We start from the raw sequence: 6,066 nt of genomic DNA on the forward strand, positions 1-6,066 counted from the left end.
CTGCCCCCTGATGCCCCATGCCACATGTGGGGCTCTGCATGAACCTTCTGAAGCCCTGAGGCCACTTCAGAAGCAGTGAGTCCTGAGGCTTTTCTTATTTTTTTTCTTAAAGGGCCAGAGCTGCAGTGCATGGGAGCAGGGATTATCTCCCACCCAGCAGCACCCAGTGAGCACTGGGGCTTTTCTTGAAAGGGCCGGGAGCTGGGGTGGATGGAGCAGCCATGGGGGGCAGGGGGGAGCAGGGAGGGAATGGGGCCTGGCAGGGGTCCCCCCATGGTCTCCTCCTTCCTCCCCCAGGCCTCCTGCCCCCTTATTTACCAACTCCAAGTCTGGCTGCAGCTCCCTGCTGCAGCCACTGGGGACTGCCCAAATCATCAAAGCTCTCTGGAAAGGGCCGGGAGCTGGGGTGGATGGAGCAGCCATGGGGGGCAGGGGGGAGCAGGGAGGGAATGGGGCCTGGCAGGGGTCCCCCCATGGTCTCCTCCTTCCTCCCCCAGGCCTCCTGCCCCCTTATTTACCAACTCCAAGTCTGGCTGCAGCTCCCTGCTGCAGCCACTGGGGACTGCCCAAATCATCAAAGCTCTCTGAATCTTTTCTGAAGATTTGGAGAGCTTTGAATTGATTCGGACCTTTTAATTGGTCCTCTGATTTGATTCAGATTTGCAGATTCGGCCACTGAATCAGGCCGAATCTCCTCTGAATCAAATCACCACCCGAAGCTTCTCACAGCCCTAACACTCACCAGGGGCTGTGACACAGTTAAAGTAAAGGGGAAAAGGGTGTGAGTGGGATTACTTCTCCTTTTCCCTCTATCACCCTGCTATACCCTTACTCTTGTGACATAATGCCATCACAGTATCTCCCCAAACTCTGCTACCAGGCTTATTACCTGTCTATCACTCCCGTTGCTAAGCAACCAGCTCTGCCTACATGACCTGGCCTCATGGCAGAAGTGTAGTGGCGCCAGAGATGTCAATCTCTGAGTAGACCAGTGATGCTTTTTAAATTGGTTGGTTAGCCTTAAACAACACCGGCCCTGATTGGACCTGGAGGGTGTGGTCAGGAAAGTTTATTTAAGAGCACCTTCATCCTGGAGGAGGGAAGGAGCCATTTTTGTGGAACATGTGAGTAACTAACCAGGCAGAGAGATGGGGATCTCTCAGGAAACTCACTGGCTCCATGAACTGCCTGCCTCCAGAGGAAAGCCCAATCAGCCTCTGGATGATACTTGAAACTTACCTAGATATATAGTTTACTGTGATACAGATGAGTGCTTAATGGCTACTTAGCCACACTGTTTGCTCTGTGGTTGTTCTTTAATTTTTCTCTAACCTGTACCCTTCTCCAAGCCTTCTCTCTTTAACCAATAAAGTTCTCCACTGTTCATAGCATGGTGGACCAGCTGGGTGGGGGACTGAGTTATGCCTTGGTGCCCCCTTGGTTCGGCTGACTAAGTGAGGCTACTTTTTGGTGCTTCAGGCTAAAGGAAGGAGCCCAAGTTTTCACAGAGGGTTAAGCCCCCTCTATGTCTACTAGGTGTGTGTACTCCAGGGGACACATGGCTGAAGACAGACCAGATCCCCTGGGTGGTGGCAGCAGTACCCCCAAGCTCGCAGGTGTGCTCCAGGAAGGGGGTCTGCCAGATGCGAGGTGCTTTGGGGAGTTACTTGGAGTTGGGTAGTTGGTCAGGCACAATAAGGTGGGTTTTTCAGTGCAGGAGCACCCCCTACTGGCCCACAACAACTCCTACCATTTTTTACTATTAAATTCTGCCATACATTTTCCTTAGTTCACTTCAAAGGAGTGTTGTATGCTGGTGGAAATGATTCTTTCACTTGATTCTGCACTGGTGGGATCAGATCTGGAGCATTGTTTCTAGATTGAGATACCACCTTTCAAGGAAGTTTGGGAAAACTGGAAAGAGTCTAGAGGGGAACAACAGAAAATGACTGAAGGCCTAGGAAACAAGAATGATTTTAGGTTAAGAGATTAGGAAGAGATGCCTACTTATGGACAGAAATTAAGCACTGAAACAGATTTCCTAGAGAGGTTGAGGAATTTGTCAATGGAAGTTTTTAAGTATAGCTTAACTAAACATTTCTCTAGGATTACTTAGACAAGGATCATCATTATATAAACACTAGCCAATTGCCCATCAGGAATTGCTGATCAGGAATTCACAGGGGTGAGTGGGGATGGAGTGCTGCCACCCACCACCCCACACTGCCACCATCTCCCAGGAGTGGAGGGGGGGGGAGAGGGGAACCTCACACTACCGTCCCCTCTGTCCCCCTTGGCTAGCACCCTATGCCACTGCCACCTGCATGGAGCGGGGCCGGCTCCAGCCACTCCGTCCCCACCATCATGGCAGTGTTCTGCTGCACCTCTACTGCCTCCTGTCTGGAATGCTCTTAGAGCACTCTGATTGGTTGTTTCAGGCAACCAACATCTGAGTGCAAATAAAGCGTTACAGCTTTATTTGGATGTTCTGCCATACTCAACAATGAAAAAGTGGAAAAGGAACTGACTTGTTAAAGTTCATGTAGCAATTTTGTGACAGAATTGAAATTAGAACCCAAATCTCTTTTGTCTGGTTTAGGATTCAATCCATGGGACCATGCTATTCAAGTAGCTGCTACTTGTGGAAAGTGGACACAATAATAGTCAAAGTGATTTTATCCTGCCTTGATGTAAATGAATACCTGTAGAATATTTTTAAGATTCCACAGCAAAGTCGGGAAACAGGGGTATTGATTCCTAGTGATCTTGATCAAATCTGCTTCACCATAACTTGGTTTTCCAATGCTTACACCTGGACCATACCTCGGCTCTTTGAATTCTTGGAGTGATGCTGTAACAGGTGTGCCTCTTCTGGGGTCCGTCTATCAGTGACGCCGCTCTCCTGTTATGGGCCAACTGCCTGCCTTCTCATCTGCCATGCCTTGTTGTTAAATTATTGTGTAGATGGTAATTAGCAGGAAGCTGCGCATTTATTGCCCCGATGCCAGGGGGCGCTATCTGCGGCTCCTTTTCCTCCGCTACACCGCAGCCCAAGCCTCACAGATGATACTGACGTGGTTTGATTTGGGCCTTGTTATATTTTGCCCCCCCCAGCTTATCCTCCTTGGGCTTTCCACAGCCCTGCTTCACACTGCGCCCTCACTGGCGCTCGGGCTCTCCACAGCCCTGTCTTGCACTGCACCCTCACTGGCACCAGGGTTGGTGCACCCCAAAATGCTGCGCCTCCTCTGGTGCCAGGGTCTGTGCCCCACAAGACTGCGCCCTCACTGGTGCCAGGGTCCCCACTCGATAGTGGGTCCCAAAAATGAGGCCTCCTCCGTCCCCTAATAGCCTCACCCAAACCACCGGTCTTAAACAGCAAACACAAAACACAAGCCCCTGGGCTATAACATAAATTCAAGCCGCCCGGCTATAACAACATCATTCAAGCCACCCCAGGGGTGTTCCATTACTCACCAGTGTCAGAGGCTGTACCTGCAGTCAGGCTTTTTCCTATTGTACATTTCTTCAGATTGGCTGTCAGCCCAGCCTTTCTCAAGTCTTGCACTACTGCTCTCAGTGTGGTGAGGTGTTCAGCCCAGGTCTCAGTGTATATAATAATATCGTCGATGAACACCCCATGGTGTTATAACCCCCATGGAGAGCCAAAACTCTGTCCATTAAACACTGAAAGGTAACCCGAACAGCATGCGTCGGAACTGGAATAGACCCCACAGGGTGGCAAATGCTGTCTTTTCTTGATCTTCGGGCACTACTGGGACTTGCCAGTAACCTTTTGTCGGGTCTAAAGTGGAAATGTAGCGAGCTTGCCCAGCTTTTTCCACCAGTTCATCCACTCTCGGCATCGGATAGGCATCAAGCTTAGCTACTGCGTTCACCTTCCGGAAATTGATACAGAGAAGAATTTTTCCATCGGGCTTAGGTACTGCTATGATGGGGCTCCACCAGTCACTGTGGGACTCACATATGATACCTTTCTTCAACATCATTGCAATCTCTGTTTTTATCTGGCTTTGAAGCCACTGGGGAATCCGTCTCCAGTTCTCACGGATCACCTGGCCTGGAGGAGTCTTTATCCAGTGTACCACACCCCGAGCTTCCCCACGAGTTCCCTGGAACACATCTCTATACTCCCTGACTAGCTCAGCAGCCTGTCTTCTCTGCTCTTCCAACAGTCGCGAGGCCAGTTCTACATCACCTGGTCCACTTCCCTTTGTCAAAGAGGGTCCAAATTCTAATTCCTCGGGATGAGGGGCTAAGTACATACACTCCCGGTCTTCCCACTTAAACATATTAACATGATATACCTGCTTCTTTTTCTGCTTATCTGTCTGATACACCTCGTAGTCTATGGGCCCTGCTTGGCGTGTGACTTCATAGGGTCCCTGCCACCAGGCAAGTAACTTACTCTCACTGTCCGGCAAGGGAACCAACACACGGTCCCCCATGTCAAACTTCCTTTCCTGGGTGCTTCTGTTATAATGTCTCACTTGTCATTGCTGGGCCTCTCTGAGATTTCCCAAAACCTCGTTCTGAGGTGCTTCAAGGTGTTCCTGCAGTTGGATCACGTATTGGATCACGTTCTGATCTTTACTATGCTGTTCTTCCTCACTCTCTTTAATCAGATCCAGGATTCCCCTTGGTTGCCAGCCGTATAATAATTCAAAGGGTGAAAACCCAGTTGAGGCCTGAGGTGCTCTCTGACAGCAAACAACAAAGGTGGTACCATTTTATCCCAATTCTGAGGACTCTCGACCACAAACTTCTTTGGCATCTGTTTCAGTGTCCAATTAAAACGTTCTATGAGCCTGTCCATTTGGGGATGATACACGGCTGTCTTCAGGTGTTTAATCCCCAAAGCTTTATTCACTCCCTCAAACACGCGTGATGTAAAATTCATTCCCTGATTGGTCGTAGTTCTCTAGGGAGTCCTACTCGGGAGAATATCTTCAAAAGTTCGTTCGTCACCTTTGGCGTGGACACTGTCTGCATTGGTACAGCCTCCGGGTACCTGGTTGCATAATCTAGTAAAACTAGTATATACTGGTTTCCAGTGCTACTTCGGGGAAGTGGCCCCACGATGTCCACCGCCACCCTCTCAAAGGGAACCACTACCAGAGGCTTCAGAATTAAAGAAGCCTTTGGGGGGGTGCCTTGGGTTAACTTTTTGGCATATGGGACATGAAGCACAATACCTCACCACTTCCTGCAACCGTCCTGGCCAAAAAAACTTTGCCCAAATGCGGGCTTCAGTTTTGTCCTGGCCCAAATGTCCACCCATAGGGAGCTCATGAGCCACCTTCGACAAGGCTCATCGATATTGCTGAGGTACCAGCAACTGTACAACCTTCCCTCCTTCAGGCTTCCCTTGCTTGATTTGGTATAGGAGGTCATTTCTTACCTCGAATCTCGGGGTTGTCTTCATCAGCTCCAGTCATAATACCTCGCCGCTTCGTTGGGCCAAGTGTTCCTGCAGCGCATACTGAAAATCTGCCTCCCAACTCTGCTCCAACTGGAAATGTTTGTCTTCCCACAAATGTGCGACATCCACCCTTTGTTCAACCTCTTCTTTGGGAGGAGATTGTTCGGTTTCACCCGTGAATCCCTCAGCGGTCTCCTCTTGCCCCACACTGGCTATCTCTTTCAACAACTTGGGCCAGTCACAGCCCAGTACTACTGGGTAGGGTAAATGCTCCACGACCCCAACTAGCATTTGACAGGCCTTATTACCTACTTGTAGGGTGACCCTCACCCTGTCAATTTCAAGGGAGCCCCCGCACAAACAGTGCACCATCACGTGATCCGCTATTTCCCTCTCTTTTGCTGGTAACATGTTGCTCCGCACCATAGTCTGCAATGAGCTCGAGTCCAGCATAGCCAATACCCTTTTTTCCTCCATTGTCACTGTCATGGCGTGGTCCTTTAGGAGGGCCGTGATCTCCTTAAGGCCCTCTCTCCGTGCCAATTCGGCCCAAGGGCACCCTTGATTCTCGCCCGCCACGTCTTTGCTGTTGAATAAGGTTGGGAGGCTGCCTTACGACTCCC

The sequence above is a fragment of the Alligator sinensis genome, unplaced genomic scaffold, assembly GCF_000455745.1.
Source record: "Alligator sinensis unplaced genomic scaffold, ASM45574v1 scaffold97_1, whole genome shotgun sequence".
NCBI lineage: Eukaryota > Metazoa > Chordata > Crocodylia > Alligatoridae > Alligator > Alligator sinensis.